The sequence below is a fragment of the Vipera ursinii genome (assembly GCF_947247035.1).
Source record: "Vipera ursinii genome assembly, chromosome: 17".
In the NCBI taxonomy this organism is placed as follows: Eukaryota; Metazoa; Chordata; class Lepidosauria; order Squamata; family Viperidae; genus Vipera; species Vipera ursinii.
In genome coordinates this window covers 4,581,394-4,599,926 of record NC_139530.1, presented here as the reverse complement: position 1 = coordinate 4,599,926, position 18,533 = coordinate 4,581,394, and the positions used below count along the sequence as shown (strand labels likewise).

At 48.9% G+C, this 18,533-nt stretch overlaps 1 long non-coding RNA gene across 1 annotated transcript; it reads right to left on the bottom strand.

The window, feature by feature from the left end:
- Positions 1 to 11,823: 11,823 nt before the first annotated feature.
- On the bottom strand, positions 11,824 to 17,426 carry LOC310648069. Its single transcript, XR_014494006.1, has 3 exons — positions 17,308 to 17,426; positions 15,727 to 15,888; positions 11,824 to 15,118 (listed from the first exon to the last, which is right to left on the bottom strand). It is a non-coding gene; the product is annotated as an uncharacterized lncRNA (long non-coding RNA).
- Positions 17,427 to 18,533: the final 1,107 nt, after the last annotated feature.

Sequence of the window (18,533 nt, the reverse complement as noted above, 5' to 3'; positions counted from 1 at the left end):
CCGCTGAAGCGTCAGCAATCTAGACTTCTCCGAAAGGGCCGACCCGCTTCCGTCGGCCTTCTGCGCATGTCCGCTATCTAGTTCCTCACGTGTATTCTCCCAGACACCTCCTCGGCCCGGCGAACTTCCTGTCCGTAGATATACGCCGTCCCCTAAGAATTTTGAACTACGACCTTTCCATCATAACTGTCTTCCGGTTTCTTCTTTTTGATCGTTCCCCTAACTTCCTTTCACAGAGGCCTCTCTGGCCACGACCTTTTCGATGGCCTCAAGGCGGTTATCGCTAAGGGACGGATAACTGTGCCCTCGTGTGGTCCAAGCCGGTGTAGCACCCAACAAAAGAAAAACATTTTAAATGGCGTTTAAAGATTATTATTCTTTATTAATAAAACCTTATTAATATTAGGGCATCTTATCCTGCGCATGTGTCGCCACTAGCCGCCCTATTAATATTAATAAGGTGCTAATAATAAAGATAAAGATTAATAACTTTAAAATGCGGTGGCCGCAATACCCGGTTTGGCCACAGGATGGCAGGGTTCTCCTCCCCATAGCATTAACATTGGGGCGGTCGTAGGCCTTTTGCCTAGGAAAGGGACACCGAGAAGCGAAGCAACAAAGCGCAGAGCGTCCAATTTCACAAAGACCTTCTCCATATGGCGGACTTCCTGTCCGAACAAATACGCCGTCCGTCAGGGCGTTTAAAAAAAGGAAGACCTTTCCATCATGGCCGACGTCCGGTCCTTTACTCTTACTAATCCTCCAACTTCCTTTCACAGAGACCTCTCTGGGCACGGCGGACTTTGGGCCCGATCAACAAGTTAGAGTCCGTAGATTTAAAACTCTATTTAAAAGGTTTATTTCTCTCGGCGGCCGCAATTCCCGGTTTGACCACAGGATGGCATTTTTCCGTGCCATAGCATTAACATTGGAGCCGTCATAGGCCTCAATGCGGCCATCGCTAAGGGACCGAAAACAGTGCCCTCCTGTGGTCCAAGCCGGTGTAGCAGCCAGCAAAAGAAAAACCTTTTAAATGGCGTTTTAAAGTTATTATTCCTCATTAATAAAAACTTATTAATATTAGGGCATCTTATCCTGCGCCCGTGTCGCCACCCTTCGCTCTAGTAATATTAATAAGGCGCTAATAATAAAGATAGAGAATAATAAGATTAAAATACGGCGGCCGCAATTCTCAGTTTGGCCACAGGATGGCAGATTTCCCGTCCCATAGCATTAACATTGAGGCGGTCGTAGACCTTTTGCCAAGGACCGGGACACCGAGAAGCGAAGCGCCAAAGCGCAGAGCGTCCCCTTTCACAGAGACCTTCTCGATATGGCCGACTTCCTGTCCGATAAAATTGGCCATCCCCCAGTTTATTTCGAATGGACACTCCTATAATGGCCGACTTCCTGTCCGTCCGTTTTAGTCTTCCCTGCCAACTTCCTTTCGCAACGACCTTCTCGCCATGGCGGACTTCCTGTCAGTCCGCTACGCTACGGTGGTCCGCCAGTGCATTCGACGAAGTCCTTCCCAGTATGGCCGTCATCAGCTTCCTGTCCATTGGCAGCACGCTTCCCTGCTTTTTCCCGTCCTCTTTTCCGCTCTATGATACCGCGCTGCGCGTCCACCGGCAAGGCCGCAAGAAGGAAAAAGGGAAGCCTGGCAGAGCCGCAGGTAACCCGAGTTATTCCAGAAGAAACCCGGGTTTGTCTATTACCTCGTTAGCGGGGGATCCCCCCGTCCCCCCCTCCCGCCACCCTGGCCCTCATTTGGTCCTCTCCCCTCAGCTGACCGCCCGCCCTGCTATTTCTTTAAGGAGATTGCACGTATGTACGTTTGTATTTAATAATAACTGCAACAACCACAACAATAATCATGTTAGAAGGGACCTTGGAGGTCATCTAGTCCAACCCCCTGTCCAGTCTCTTCTTAAGAACTTCCAGTGTTGGAGCATTCACAACTTCTGGAGGCAGGTGGTTCCACTGGTTAATTGTCCTCACTGTTAGGAAGTTTCTCCTTAGTTCTAGGTTGCTTCTTGTCCTGCCTTTGGGCACTTTGGAGAATAGCTTGACTCCCTCTTCTTTGGGGCAGCCCCTGAGATATTGGAAGTCTGCTATCATGTCACCCTTACTCCTTCTTTTCATTAAACTAGACATACCCAATTCCAGCAATCGTTTCTTGTATGTTTTAGCCTCCAGTCCCCCGATCATCTTTGTTGCTCTTCTCTGTACTCTTTCTAGAGTCTCAACATCCTTTTTACATCGTGGTGACCAAAACTGGATGCAGTATTCCAAGTGTGGCCTTACCAAGGCATCAACACTTCACGTGATCTTGATTCTATCCCTCTGTTAACGCAGCCTACCACTGAAATTCACCATTGAATTTCATTTGGTTAGATAGCGCCCAGTGTTCAAGTCTATCTAGATGCTCCTGTATCTTAAGCCTGTCTTCTGGAGTGTTGGCTATTACTGCCAGGTTAGTGTCGTCTGCAAATTTGATGAGTTCCCAATCTATCGCCTCGTCCAAATCGTTGATGAAGATGTTGAAGAGCACTGGGGCATGTAGATGCGGTTCCATTGAGGACCATACGCTGAGTATGGCCGATAGGCCAGCTACAAATCCATCTGGTGGTGATGCTGTCTAACCCACATTTTTCTACCTTATCGAGTAGTAGGTTGTGATCTACTTTATCAAATACTTTGCTGAAGTCCAAGTAAATTATATCCGCAGCATTCCTCTGGTCCACTAATTTTGTCACTTGGTCAAAGAACACAATAAGATTTGTCTGGCATGATCTGTTTTTGATAAAACCCATGTTGGCTTTTAGTAATGACTTTGTTAGCATCTAGGTGTTTATGTTTGATGTTTCTAAAAGATATTCCTTAGAGATGTCTATATATTAATATACATTGAATATTAAATATCTAATTGAAATAAATTGTGTATACTTCATTAAGAAACAATAAATATAAATTGATATAAAAATAAATATAATTTATTTTGAAAATATATATAACATATCGGTGCCTTATAAGTTTATCATTGAAAGTATGGATAAAACAGGGGAGACGAGAGTAGTTGGAACTCACGGAATTTATTAATTTGTTTTCCGTCCGTTTAACTTTGTAGAAATTTGTCCAAAGGCGGTGCATGCTCAGTTCAGCCCACCTAGCCCAGTTTAGGAGGAGTGGGGCTGCAGCGTAAGGGGGCTTCTCCCTGCCTATCTGCTTGTCAACGGAGGCAACGCCCGAGGCTGGGTGAGAGTTTTGGAGTTGCAGGGCCATCAGGTATAGCCAGGATGGGGGGGGGGAGATTTCCAAGTCACGGCAACCAGAGGTGGGCCCTACAGTCCTAAAGACACTTTGTTGGGTCTCTCCTGAAGCATGGCCACCGCTGTTCAAGGTGGCTTTGCCAGCCCCCAAAGGACAGCCTCGTCGATTCTTGGGCCTCACACCCTATTCGGTGGCTACCCCGTAAATCAAGAGTAGGTCTTCCAGGAGGGATCCGACAGTCTGCATCCATTCACCCCAACAGTTTGGCTGCCTATCGAGTGCAGGAATAAATCCTACAAAGGAGAAAGAGATCTGCGGGATTTGATGCTAAACAAAGTGGCTGTTTTTTGGCAGTTGTCTCTAGGGAAGGAAACTGCAATTTTCAACAAATATAACATAAACCCAAATAACTTGAATAAAACCTATGTATATCCCTGCTCGTAAGAGGCCACAGCGTCTGCGGCCCAGATGTCTCGTCTTTAGGGTCAGGGCAAGGCCAGGGCAATAGGCCTGCAAATTTAGCCAATATGGAATTATAATTACAGCCTAATACAACCGAGGGGATTCTAAGAGGCACAAAACACCTCCGCACAATTTCCGCAAGCAACTTGAACAGCCACAACCCAGTGGAAGAGCTTTGGAATATTCTACGGCACTTTGCCTATTGCGGGTGAGTTTACAGACTTAATATACAGTTGTGATTGATTTGTGAAGGAATCCAGTATGTTCCTTGCCGTCTTTCCGTCCCAACTCTTCTCCAAGCAGCCAAACACCTTGTCCTTTTCTAGCGATATAGGAAGGTAGGTCACCTTTTGTGGCAAGCAGTCCTAGAGTGAGAGTCCTGAGGTTAAAGAAGGAATAGCAGCCACAAAAGGAAATAAAACCTTTTAATATGATATTAAGATTATTCTTCTGTATCTATTGAAGCTATTGAATGCTATTTAAGGGTCAGAAAACCGTGCCATCCTGTGGGTCCACGCAGGTACGGCAGCCACCAAAAGAAAAATCTCTTCAATGGCATTTTAAGATCATTATTCTTTATTAATAAAACCTTATTAATACTAGGCCATTTAATTCTGCGCCTGTGTCTCAGCAAAATGGCCATCTGTCACCCTATTAATAATAATGCGTTAATATTAACGAAATAATATTTAAAAATAAGGCGTTAAGAATAAAGGTGGAGAATAATAACCTTAAAATCCTAGTTTCTTTCTTTTTGGCGGCCGCAATATCAGGTTTGACCACAGGAGGGCACGCTTTTCCGTCCCATCGCATTAGTATTGATGCCCCCATAGGCTTTTTGCCTAGGATGGAACATCGAGAAGGGAAGCACGAAAGCGCAGAGCGTCCGTTGAAGCGTCGCCATTCTAGGCTTCTCCGAAAGGAGCGAGCCGCTTCCGTCGGACTTCTGCGCATGTCCGCTGTCTCGTTCCTCACGTGTAATCTCTGAGAGACCTTCACGGCCCGGCGAACTTCCTGTCCGTAGATATTGTAGGCCGTCGCCCAAGAATTTTGAACTAGGACCTTTCCAACATGGCTCTCTTCCGGTCCTTTCTCTTTGATCGTTCCCCTAACTTCCTTCCACAGAGGCCTCTCTGGGCACGACCTTTTCGATGGCCTCAATACGGCTATGGCTAAGGGACGGAAAACAGTGCCCTCCTGTGGTCCAGGCCGGCGTAGCAATCAACAAAAGAAAAACCTTTTAAATGGCGTTTTAAGATTATTATTCTTCATTAATAAAACCTTATTAATATTAGGGCATCTTATTCTGCGCCTGTGTCGCCACTCGTCGCCATATTAATATTAATAAGGCGCTAATAATAAAAATAAAGAATAATAAGCTTAAAATGCGGCTGCCGCAATTCCCGCTTTGGCCACAGGATGGCACTTTCCCGTGCCATAGCATTAACATTGGAGCCGTCATAGGCCTCAATGCTACTATGGCTAAGGGACGGAAAACAGTGCCCTCCAGTGGTCCAGGCCGGTGTAGCAATCAACAAAAGAAAAACCTTTTAAATGGCGTTTTAAGATTATTATTCTTCATTAATAAAACCTTATTAATATTAGGGCATCTTATTCTGCGCCTGTGTCGCCACTAGCCGCCCTATTAATATTAATAAGGAGCTAATAATAAAGATAAAGAATAATAACTTTAAAATGCGGCGGCCGCAATACCCGGTTTGGCCACAGGATGGCAGGGTTCTCCTTCCCATAGCATTAACATTGGGGCGGTCGTAGGCCTTTTGCCTAGGAAAGGGACACCGAAGCGAAGCAACAAAGCGCAGAGCGTCCAATTTCACAAAGACCTTCTCCGTGTGGCGGACTTCCTGTCCGAACAAATACGCCGTCCGTCAAAGCCTTTAAAAAAAGAAGACCTTTCCATCATGGCCGACGTCCGGTCCTTTCCTCTTAGTCATCCTCCAACTTCCTTTCACAGAGACCTCTCTGGGCAAGGCGGACTTTGGGCCCGATCAACAAGTTAGAGTCCGTAGATTTAAAACTCTATTTAAAAGGTTTATTTCTCTCGGCGGCCGCAATTCCCGGTTTGACCACAGGATGGCATTTTTCCGTGCCATAGCATTAGCATTTGGGCCGTCATAGGCCTCAATGCCGCTATCGCTAAAGGAACGAAAACAGTGCCCTCCTGTGGTCCAAGCCGGTGTAGCAGCCAGCAAAAGAAAAACCTTTTAAATGGCGTTTAAAGTTTATTATTCCTCATTAATAAAACCTTATTAATATTAGGGCATCTTATCCTTCGCCCGTGTCGCCACCCGTCACCCTATTAATATTAATAAGGCGCTAATAATAAAGTTAGAGATTAATAAGCTTAAAATGCGGCGGCCGCAATACCCGCTTGCGCCACAGGATGGCAGGGTTCTCCTTCCCATAGCATTAACATTGGGGCGGTCTTAGGCTTATTGCCCAGGATCGGGACAGCGAGAAGCGAAGCACCAAAGCGCAGAGCGTCCCCTTCCTCGTGCATGACGCCCAAACATGCGTCTCGGGCACCGTTTCAGCAAGGCCTCTCTTTCCTTCCTTTTTAGGGGAGAAGAATAGCAAGGATTCGTTCTTTATTCATAGTGCGTCACGGGTTGGGCGTCGCTCTATCCCGCCCTCTGCGGAGCTCTATGGTAGCTCGTCTAAGTTTTCCCTTGCTGGCCTCCCGGAAGTGCCCCTCTCTTCCTCCCTCCTCAACCGGAAGTGAGCAGCCGTCCTCCAGTCGGGCCTGGTCTGGGCAGCCGTTTTGCAGCGTCGCCATGGCCGCAGTTGGGGAGCCGCGTCGGGGGGAGATGAAGCGCCGCCGCCGGGTGGAGAAGCTGCTCCCCGGACCCGAGCCCGGCAAAGGAGGTGAGGTCCGGCCGCCGGGAGGCCCTTTGTCACTGAGTGCCGGACTACCGGCCCCATGGTGCTGGTCCTCCTGAGCTGCCCTAGCAAGGCCGGGAAGGGAGGGGGGAATCTTTCCCTCTTCCTCGCTCCTCTCCGGCGGGGGAGGGTCGTTGGAGCCGAGCTAAAAGGGGTGAATCCCGCACCCGGGTCGGGCAGGTTGTGCGAATGCAGCCGGGCGGGGCTCCTGATAGGGGCAGCCGGACACGTGTAGCCGAAGCGGCTCCGGGCCCCAGCCTCCGCTTCGGTTTTGCTAGCTGGGCTTTCCATCAAACTCTCATACTAGGTAGATAACGTGGCCAACTGTTTCTGCTTGGAAACAGGCCAACCACGGTTGCTCCCTGGTTTGTTTATCAGCCGTGGTTTAGAGGTCCGCCCGGGCTTAAATCATGGCTTGTGTCCTTTCACCTTGGCACAGGCAGAGTTGCCGAGGGGGAAAGACGCTGGTTTGCTGTCCGTGTGCTAAGCCGTAGCATATAACAAGTCATATAACAAGTCATCCCAAATTAAATTTATCTAACGTTTAAAACAGACTTTTAGCTTTTTAAATTAGAGGAATGCTATAGAGATATTATATCTTCATTCTATTAAGGCTGTCTTGTAGATTGCCATAATAAGTTGTTAAGAGACAAGTTTGTCAGTTTACAGTTATATAGATTTGTGACTACTTAATGCACTATTCACAAAGTCCAGTGCTATGTATTGATTACAATATCAGATCTGGACCACAGTCATCATTGTAAAGAACCTGTCCTGTCATTCCATGATGAACTGTTTCTTTATATTGAGCCCCGTAGTTCAATCCAATTTAACTCTTTGGGTTTCTTTATTATTTTATTTCTAAAGTGGCCTTTAGCCAAAGTGCGCTAGCGAATGAAACCCAACAGAATGCAAAAACTAGGAAGCAGCCAGACAGTCTTCCAAAAATTAGAACGGTGCCCAGAGAAAGTGCAGCTTAAAACCCCGGGTAGCATTGTGGAGGAGACTTAACCCGGTTTATGAGGGAATCTCTTCCCCAAGTTTGCAAGAGCCTTAAGGCTGGGAAACCTGGCTTCCGGGCTTTTAGCTGGCCTGGCAAAGTGGGAGAAATCACATTTTTCAGTGCTGCTCTAAAAAAGAAAAGTCAGGTCCATGAACATAGTAACATAGCTGATGGAACAGGCTAGGTAGGATACAAGCTTTCCTTACGGTAAACAGATAGCTCTCAACATTTGTGATAGTTCTCAACATTTGTTGTGACACATTTGTTAAGGGAATTTTGACCCATTTTATAGCTGTTCTTGCCACAGTTCTTAAGTGAATCTGACTTCTTGGCCGTGCATTTTGCTTGTCAAAATCGAAACCACCCATTTTTTAATGCCTCTTGCTGCTGCTGTGTGCAGGTGCCTTATTTCCCCTTTTCTTGCTGTTTTTTCTCCAGGTAGCCAAGAGGGTGGGCCGGGTGTTGTAGATGGCCAGCTTCCCGGTGGATTTCCCACTCCAACCGCCCGGCCTGCGGCCCACGGATTGAAAATCGCCTCCCACGGAGCTTCGCCCACCCTCCACCGGAAGGCAGCTTTTGAAGTAATACCAAAGACGAAGCGATCCAGCGTCTGAACTCTACGTCATGTTTATTTTTTGCATGATACGGCACAGCCAGTCCTGTGGACTACCTTCTTCCTTTTTCTTTGACTTTCTGTTTCTATCTTTGGTGTGCATCGTGTTGCTTTTATTGCTTGTCCCCATCCTGCCCGTTCTAGGCATTTGCTCCTTAGAAGTCCATCAGCAGCAGATTACCTGCCCTGGCAGTTGTTAGGAAAAAGAAAGAAACAGGTAGGATATTGTACTTGGGGGAATCCCAGTGCTTCCCTTCTGGAAGTGTGTGTGTGTGTGTGTGTGTTAGATTGTCTTGCTGCCTTCTGAGGTTGCTGCCTTGCAGACGTTTCATTACCCAACTAGGTAACCTCATTACTGCATGGTTGACGTTACCTAATTGGATAACGAAACGTCTGCAAGAAAACCAAACTCGGAGAGCACCAGGGACTTGAGTTCAACCCTGAGCTACATTCTCTGTGTGTGCATGGCATACAACACAGAGCTATGCTCCATTTTAATTGGCTTTTGTGCACAAAGAATGCTGGGTTTTGCTTTGTTTTTTTTCAAAAAGGCAGGGCAGCCTGGGTGAGGATATGCAATTGCACATTTTCCCTGGTATCCACACCCAGGAGTTAATATGGAGCCCTTGCCAGCTTTCAACCGTGTGTCTGCCTGTGTTTCTGTGTGTGTGAGAGAGAGAGAGAGAGAGAGAGAGAGAGAGAGAGAGAGAGAGAGAGAGAGAGAGAGAGAGAGAGAGAGAGAGAGAGAGAGAGAGAGAGAGAGAGAGAGAGAGAGAGAGAGAGAGAGAGAGAGAGAGAGAGAGAGAGAGATTGTCCTGGTGCCCTCTGAGGTTGCTGCCTTGCAGACATTTCATTGCCCGATTAGGTAACCTCATTAGTGTATGGATGACGTTACCTAGTTCGGTAATGAAACGTCTGCAAGAAAACCAAATTCGGAAAGCACCAGGGACTTGAGTTCAACCCTGAGCTACATTCTCCTCTGTGTGTCTCTGTGTGTGCAGATACAACACAGAGATATGCTTTTGTGCACAAATAATGCAGGGTTTTGCTTTGGTTTTTTTCAAAAAGGCAGGGCAGCCTGCGTGAGGATAATATGGAATTGCACATTTTCCCTGGTATCCACACCCAGGTGTGTCTTGGTGCCCTCTGAGGTTGCTGCCTTGGAGATGTTTCATTACCCAACTAGGTAACCTCATTAGTTACCTGCAGCAAAGCCAAACTCGGAGAGCACCAGGAACTTCAGTTCAACCCTGAGCTACATTCTCGTGTATTCGTGTGCGCTCGCAACACACGTATGCTCCATTTTAATTGGCTTTTGTGCACAAAGAATGCAGGGTTTGATTTTTTTAAAAAGGCAGGGCAGCCTGGGTGAGGATATGGAATTGCACATTTTCCCTGGTATCCACACCCAGGAGTTAACATGGAGCCCTTACCAGCTTTCAGTGTGTCTGTGTGTGTGTGTGTGTGAATGAGTGATTGAGTGTGAAGGAGAGGGAGTGTGTGTATGTGTGTCTTGGTGCTCTCTGACGTTGCTGCCTTGCAGACGTTTCATTACCCAACTAGGTAACCTCATTAATGCATGGATGATGGTACCTAGTTGGGTAACGAATCGTCTGCAGCAAAGCCAAAATCGGAGAGCACCAGGGACTTGAGTTCAACCCTGAGCTACATTCTCTTCTGTGTCTGTGCGTGTGTGCGCATGCAACAGAGAGGTAAGCTCCATTTTAATTGGCTTTTGTGCACAAAGAATGCAGGTTTTTTTTTTAAAAAAGGCAAGGCAGCCTGGGTGAGGATACGGAATTGCACATTTTCCCTGGTATCCATACCCAGGAGTTAACATGGAGCCCTTGCCAGCTTTCAACCTGTGTGTGTGTGTGTGTGTGTGTGTGTGCGTGCTTGCCCATTTTGGTGGAAAAAAGAATGCAGGGGCCAAACTTTTAAAACACCCCTGCAGTCTTTTTCTCCCCTCCCCCCTCCCCTGGTGCATTTTGAACAGAAACCACACTTAAGCCAAGATAGCTCAGTGGGACCTTAGCTTCATGTCAAAGTATCCATCACTTTAAAATTAAGGCTTCCCAGCAAAGCAATTGAAATAACAATAAAAATGAAGAGTTCACTCAGTTTATAAAAACAGGTACGTGTCGGGGTGCGTCCTTCACAACTTAGATTCCTGGGGACAGGGAACATTAAAGTATTGGGGGGAGAGGGCGGTGGGTACACACAGCCCAGGTTACTTGGTCTGAGCCAGCTTAGACCAAAGCGGGTAAGTATGGGATGGTACCGGCTGTGGGAACCCCACCAGACGGCAAAGGACACGGAGAACAGGTAAGAACAGGTAAGTTTGGGGGTGGAGGGTACAGGTGCTGGGAAGGAGGAGGGGGGACAGGCAGGCCAGGGTCTTAGAGAGGCAGACTCAGCCCTCCAAACACCTGGCCTGCCTGCCCCCTCCCAATCTTCCCAGCACCTGCATTTCCCTCCCTCCTCTTGGCCCCCCCATCTTTGGCCCCAAGGGGTGCCCGAGGTAGGGAGGGGCAGGCCCTGGGTGCCCCCCCAGGCCTGCCAGGGTGGATGGCGCATCTTCCCAGGACTCCCCTCCTCTTCCCCTCCCTCCCTCCACCCCAGGAGGGCTGCTGGGGGCTAAGTGGAGGTGGGGAGAGCCCTGGAAGGAGGTTGGAGGCTGACGGGGTGGCTCCTTGCCAGGGCTCCTTGCCAACACCCCTTCCTCTCCCCTTCCCAACTCCCCTGGTGCCACGGGTGCAGGCACGGGCAAAGGAGGGAATGGGAGGCCCTGGGGTGAAGGGGGGGGGCATCGGCAGGCACAAACTCCTCCCTTTAAATGTTGGGGAGAGCCTGCCCATTCCTCCCCCCCCCCCCCGGGCCTCCCTTTCCCTCCTGAGTCTTTGCCACCCACGGGGTCCCTGCCAGATGGCACCAAGGGAGCTGGGAAGGGAAGAGATGGGGTGTTCGGCAAGGAGACCCCCCCCAGCCTCCAACCTCCTTCCAGGGCTCTCCCCACTTCCCCTTAGCCCCCAGCAGCCCTCCTGGGGTGCAGGGAGGGAGGGGAAGAGGAGGGGAGCCCTGGGAAGATGCCCTATCCACCCTGGCAAGCCTGGGGGGGGCACCTAGGGCCTGCCCCTCCCTACCTCGGACACCCCTTGAGGCCAAAGATGGGGAGGGGAACCAAGAGGAGGGAGGGAAATGGGGGGGGGAGGGTGGGCGGGGGGGGGGGGGGGAGGGTGGGCGGGGGGGGGGGGAGGGAAAGAAAGAGGCTGGATGCTGCACTTTTCACAATCTTTATTAGAGGTCAAGAAAACAAGAAGTACACCCCCCTTCTGGTTCCCCCCCCTCACACCCACACCCTCCCCACCCACCCCCCCCACCCCCCCAACCCACCCCCCCCTCCCCCCTCCCCCACCCCTTTGGCTTCAATCCTGGCCTAGAGGGGGCCTTGGGGGGGGAGAGGAGATCCTGGGAGGAGGGGGGAAGTTCCCCCCCTCCCAGGACCTCCCCTCCCCCCCCAAGGCCCCCCCTAGGCCAGGATTGAAGCCAAGGGCATTGGTGGGGGCTGAGGGAGGCGCAGGAGGGGGGCGCAGAGAGAGCAGCTTGCCAATGTCTTTGGCTTGAAGTGGGCAAAATGCCCCCCCAGAGCCAAGGACCTTGGCAGCCGCCCTCCGCTGACCTCTCAGCCTCCCCCAGCCCCCCCCAAGACCCTCGACTTCAACCGTGGCGCAAGAGGAGCTGGCAAGAGAGGCCCTGGGATGCCTGAGGCTGCCCTAGGGGGCTTGGACGCCCGACCTCCCCAGGGCCTCCTCGCCAGCCCCCCTTGGACCAGGGCTGGCCCCTGACCCTTTTTCCACCCCCCTCCAGCCTTCCAGGGCGTGACCCACCATGCACAGAGCTTGCGCCCTCTGTGCAGCCCTTCCTGCAAGTAGGCATGCACAAGTGTATTATTGAAATTAAGTGCCAAGAGGCCCCTATTTTGGACACATTGTGCATGTCTACTTACACCAAGGGAGGAACTGCAGACTTACCTCAAGACACACCTGTTTTCTGGCTCACCTGCGTAGTTGCTGGGGAGATTGGGGCGGGGTTGAGATTCTACAGCTTTTCTCAACTTTGACAAGTTTTAAGTTGGGTAGACTTTCAACTAAGGCTGAAGTCCACCCATCTTTAAGCCTGCCAAGGCTGAGACCTACTGGAGACCCCCAAGGCTTCAGTGCACCCATTTGGGGGGTGGGTGGGAATGGCATAAAGAACTTCAATTCCTGTACATTTGTAGCTGTGGGGATTTGCAATCTCACAGCTCAAAGGAACCAAAGTTCTGTGCATCCTAAATAAGTGGACCTTAGCCCCAAAACGTCTTTAAGCATGGAGAATGACACACCCCAACCCCAACATGGATGATCTTATTTCCCAGAATTATCCAGCTACATTGCCAAGCATTCTGGGGGTGGGGGGCTTAGCTCTATCAGAAATTCTATGTTGGACTTTAAAATTCCCAGAATACAGACATAAACTGGAGAAGTCTGGGTTCCACCCGTTTACCTTCCATCTGTTTGCCCTCCCATCTGGATGGGAAGTTAAGTTCATTCCCCGTAACTCTACACCCAAAGGTTGCAGAGTTCTGGGAATTGAAGGTTTCCCATTCAGATGCAGTGTTTCCTTGGTGTAAGAATTTTTAGCAGAATCCTATGGAAGCCCACCTAGAAGACCTGGGACTTCTACCTCCAAGATGAACTTCAATTCCCAGAATTCTCCAGTATGTATGCTGGAGAACCACCAGAGATTGAATGGCACCCACCTGGAATTGTAGGAACTAGGGTATCCTATGCCCTCTGTGATGGAAGACTCCCAAGTCCCAGAATTCTGAACCCAGAATTCAGAAGAATTGGAGACCCATCGTCTACAGGACATTGACCTGTCTCCTGGATTGGGGGACTGCAAGCTCCAGAATTCCTAACAGAATTAAGTTAGAGGCTCACCACTTACCTTTCATGGGATTTGTCTCCCAGATTGGCAGACTCCCCAAGTCCTAGAATTCAGAACTGGGACGCCCCACCAAGAGACAGCATGGAGCCATCTCCAAGATTAGCGAACTTCAGTTTCCAGAATTCTCCAGTCCATGTGCTGGAGACTGCTGGAGATTAAGTCGCAGGAGCTAAATTAATTCCAGGAGTTAAAACTCATCCCTTTGAAATTTCCATCTTTCAATGGGCACGCTTTAACTCCCAAAGTGTTTTAAAAGCTGCCTATTTCTGGGAACTGAAGTCCAGCCTTCCGAGAGCCGTTTGGCTTTCTGAAAGCAAGAGTTCAGTTCTTGACATACCTGGTGGGTTTACATGACCCTGGAGACAGCTGGAAACTAAGTTGCAGCCATCTGGTGTCCTTGGGAATTGGGGGGCGGGTGCGTGGGAAGGGGACCTCAATCCTTAAAACTTATCTAGCCTAGGATTGCTAAGATTTCCATCTTTCAATGGGCAAGCTTTAACTCCCAAAGTGTTTTAAAAGCTGCCTATTTCTAGGAACTGAAGTCCAGGCTTCCGAGAGCCGTTTGGCTTTCTGAAAGCAAGAGTTCAGTTCTTGACCTAGCTGGTGGGTTTACATGACCCTGGAGATCAGAGTCCAGTCCATGTGCTGGAGACAGCTGGAAACTAAGTCGCAGCCATCTGGTGTCCTTGGGAATTGGGGGGCGGGTGGGTGGGAAGGGGATCTCAATCCTTAAAACTTATCTAGCCTAGGATTGCTAAGATTTCTGGGAGCTAAAACTCATCCCTTTGAAATTTAGTCTTTAACCAAGGCAAAAGCTAACAGCCGTTATGCCTTCACCCTCCCATCCAGCTTAAAAAGCTAGAGCAGCCATGTTTTCAGATTTATGGGGACTTTGCATTTCAAGCATATCTCCGTAAACCACAAAACACGGTTCTTTAGCCAAGCTGAAGACATAAGACTCCTTCACCTAACTTGCAAATTACAGAGATATCCTGGCGAAGTTGGGGGAATCCCCTCCTGACCAATGCTATCTCCTTATCCTAGATCTGTTCTGTCAGGTGACCTCAAAAAACAAGTGTGTGGGTCTCAGTTCCTGGTGGGCACCACAGGTGGGGTGAAAAAGGTCGCAATGCAGTGGGTCACAATGCAGTGAAAGCTGCAGGGCAAAACGTTTCTCCATCGGGATCCAGCCGTTTTGCCTGCCGCAGTTTCAGTGCAAAGAGATCCAGGCGTTTGAAAGAAATCGACAACAGGCTGTTTTTACAAGCCGAGAACCAACGCAAACCTTCCCTTCCCATACAGAAATAAACATTGGGGGGAATTGGGGGGTGGTGGATTCAAAGCATGCACTGTGCTGTCCCGTCCAGCTCTTCCTGCTGGGTTTGGTCCAAAAAAGAGCCAAGTCTTTAAAAAAGAAAATGGTCTGTAAAAGTGTTCCGGCTGCAACTGCGGTGGGAAGTTGATCTTCATCCCTGCGTCTCCAGAAGAGGAAGGGGCAGCATTGAAGGCCGGCCTCTTTTTTCTTTTTTGAGATGGTTTTAAGGTTTTATTTTGAGATGGTTTTAAGAACCCACAATATTCTAAAGAGGCAGTTTTTGCAGCCACCGTGGCACAGGCTTTTTACAGCTCTCATGCCGGCTGACAAATTTTCTGGCCTGTCCCTCCAGTGCACAAATTCCGCTTCAGGGCCAGCTGGAACAATGCAGCCCCTTCCCCAACTGTGCCCCCCCTACCCTCCAGTCTGTCCATCCATCGGTCTCCATCGGAAAAATCCAAGTCTTCCACTGGGTCCTCTCCTCCTTGCGCCAGCTGTTGCAACTCTGCCCGAGACAGCGGTTTCCGACGACTCCTCCGTTGAGGCGCAGCCTTCTCGTCTCCTGGAGAAGGAAAGAAAGACTTGGTGTCAATCCAACCTCATTGGGGACAAGGAGGGGGGAAGAAAAGGCAGCTGGGTGCTAATTAATGTCTGGTGCTAATTAATGGATCGTCTGCAGAGCTCAGGAGGGGGCAAGATGGGAATGGTGAGGTGGGCAGAATATAAGGTTTAATAATAAATAGAGCAATAAATAAGCAGAGCACCAGGGTTTTTCTAATGGAGATGGGAGAATCAAGGAGAAGAAAATCTTTATTCCCCCCCTCCCCATTTTATTTGATGGGGGGAACAACCCTGTAAAGGGGGAGGCTTCCAAAACCCACATCCTAGCAATAAGGGGGGGAGGGAAGAAAGGGCTCCTCTCCAAATGAACAATGGCCCTTTTGTGACCAAATCCCAGAATTCCTGAGCCTGCCTTGGAAGGAAGGAAGGAAAAGGGAGAAAGACAAGGAAGAAAAAAAAGAATGGGAGAGAAAGAAAGAGAGAGGTATGGGCGACTTCCTTCCACCATTTTCAGTGACACTGTGATAAAGTCTAATTGGCATCAGAGAGCTAATTATCAGCAGTCAGGCGATTCCTGATGTTCACTTATAGTGAAAATAAATTAATTACCTCTCATTTTTCAGGCAACATGTGATGGTTCTTCTCTTCATCCGAATCATCAAAATGAAGCAAAGTCGTCTCATTTTCTCCCAGAAACTTGTACAATTCGGGATCTCCTTCCTTTAGTCGAGAGAGCTGATCTTTACGCTCAGATCTATGACCTTTATTTTCCTGCACAACAGAGAAGAGTTTAAGGAATTTAAGTTTATATGTCTACATATCCAGCCAGGAAGTATTTTTTAAAAAAAATGCTAATAAACCCTACAGATTTCAAAAGTGCTATATTGTGGCATCTGCTCACAAGAGAAACATTACGGGTTTTGTTTCCTAGAAAGTAGGAACAGAAGTCCTGATGGGCAGGTAGAGAGATTTCATAAATGCAAGAAAATCAATTAAAGGCAAAAGCCCAACAACAGACAACCTGGATTATTTTAGAATTTAGAATTTATCTATTTGTAAATTATTTATAAAGATTTATTATTAGGAGGCCTTGTTAGCCACTTGTTTCTCCTGAATTTTGAATCCCATTTAAATGCCAGAGCCACTGTGGTGACTAAACAAATAAAAATAAATGAAATAACTCAAAAGAGATTCGCACCCAGCACTCCAACATCTCCCCAAACTGAATTCACCAAAAGGGCTTCAAAATTCTCAGGTCCACAAATAACAACAACAGGTTTTAAAACGTGTCATTTCTGTATTTTTAACCCAGGGACTTTCAAAATTGAGCAGGACAAGGGGAAAATATAGAAAATGGCCATTTAGCCTTCCATTTTATCCAGTGGGACCAGGTGTCAGGTCTCTGAGGCTAAAAATGACATAAAAATCTTTCCGGTTTACCTGGAATTGTTCCCCAATGTTCCAAGTCTGCCAGCCTCCATTTTATATTTAAAAATTTCTATTTCTTTTTAAGACATTAAAATTCATTTGCCTCAGAAGCTGCTGCAAAGGTAACCTGCTCCCAACTGAGCAACACCTGTGGCCGTCAATCAAACTATCCAGGTGCTGCTCATTCCCTAACTGTCCCTCCCAAGTCAGCAGGTTAGGTAGGATGAGATAAGTTAGGTTGCTCTTCAAACTTGGCCCTTTTGACTTGTGGACTTCAACTCCCAGAATTCCTCAGCCAAGCGTGCCTGGCTGAGGAATTCTGGGAGTTGAAGTCCACAAGCCATGTTTGAAGACACCCCAGCTACATTTGATAACCTGGGTTTGGATTAATTAACGGGCAAAGGAAGCCTGTTCGCTCGCTGCGTTCCAGGCCACGCCGCGGGGCGTCCCCAGAGTCTGCGGCGCATTCGTTCACACGAGCACGCGATACACGCGTTGGGTCGGACACTTAGGTTTCCCACCTGGGGGACACGGCACCTGTTCCTGCACCCAACGAACGCACTGCCAGGCGTTGCAACGCAACGCTTCTTCCCCCCTGGGTTTGCAACAAGAGTCGGGGCAGAATGCGTGTAAACGCAAGGAGGAAACTAACCCAATTCCCCATTCTCACGAGTTTGCGGGGCTGCCCCCCCCGCCCAATCCCGGAAGGGCCCCTACCCACCCCACTTCTTGCAAGGACGCCCCCCTTGGCCCGGGACTCACCTCCTGCCCTTGGCTGGCCGGGCTTGCAAGCGCCGCGGAGCTTTGGGGGGCGGCGGTGGGAGCCATGCTGGCCGAGCTTCCCTCCGCAGCTGCGAGTGCAACGTGAGAACGAGCCCTTCTCTCCCACAATGCAACGGGGTAGCGTGAAAGGGGGAGGGGCCGAGCCGGATTGGCTGTGAGGTTCCCCGCCGTGATTGGAGGCGTTGCTCTCCGGCTGGAGCCCGAGGGTGGGACTAACAGAATAGCGGAGCTGGAAGGGACCTTGCGAGGTCGTCTAGTCCAACCCCCTGGCAAAAGCAGGAAACCTCTCTCATTTCAGACGAGTCCTTGTGCCCGTCCGCTCATCCCGGGGCGCGATATGCAATGGATGCACCCGTGGTTATTTTACACATAACAGCCACAAATGCACTACAAAGACCATCTATTTAGCACAGGGCATGAAACAGTGCCCTCCTGTGGTTATTTTGGACACAATGTACTGAAAGGGACTACAAAGCTCATACATAACAAAGGGCGTGCAAAGAGTGCGCTCCTGTGGTTATTTTGAGTATAACGACGTTTTGGGGACTTCAAAGACCATATGTAACACAGGGTATGAAAAGAGTCCCCTCTTTGTAGTCCCTTTGAGTCTACTGTGCCCAAAATAACCACAGGAGGGCACCCTTTTCACACCCTGTTACATATGGTCTTTGTAGTCCCCAAAACATCGTTCTACCCAAAATAACCACATGAGGGCACTCTTTGCACGCCCTTTGTTATGTATGGGCTTTGTAGTCCCTTTCAGTACACTGTGCCCAAAATAACCAAAGGAGGGCACCCTTTTCATACCCTGTGTTACATATGCTCTTTGTAGTCCCCAAAAGGTCATTCTACCCAAAACAACCACAGGAGGGCACTCTTTGCATGCCCTTTATTATATATGGGCTTTGTAGTCCCTTTCAGTACACTGTGCCCAAAATAACCACAGGAGGGCACCCTTTTCATACCCTGTGTTACACATGGTCTTTGTAGTCCCCAAAATGTTGTTATACCCAATATAACCACAGGGGGGCACTCTTTGGATGCCATTTGTAATATATGGTCTTTGCAGTCCCCTACAGGTTGCTATGACCAAAATAACCACAGGGTGGCAGTTTTTTCATACCCTGTGGTATATATGGTCTTTGTAGTCCCTTTGAGTCTACTGTGCCCAAAATAACCACAGGAGGGCACCCTTTTATACCGTG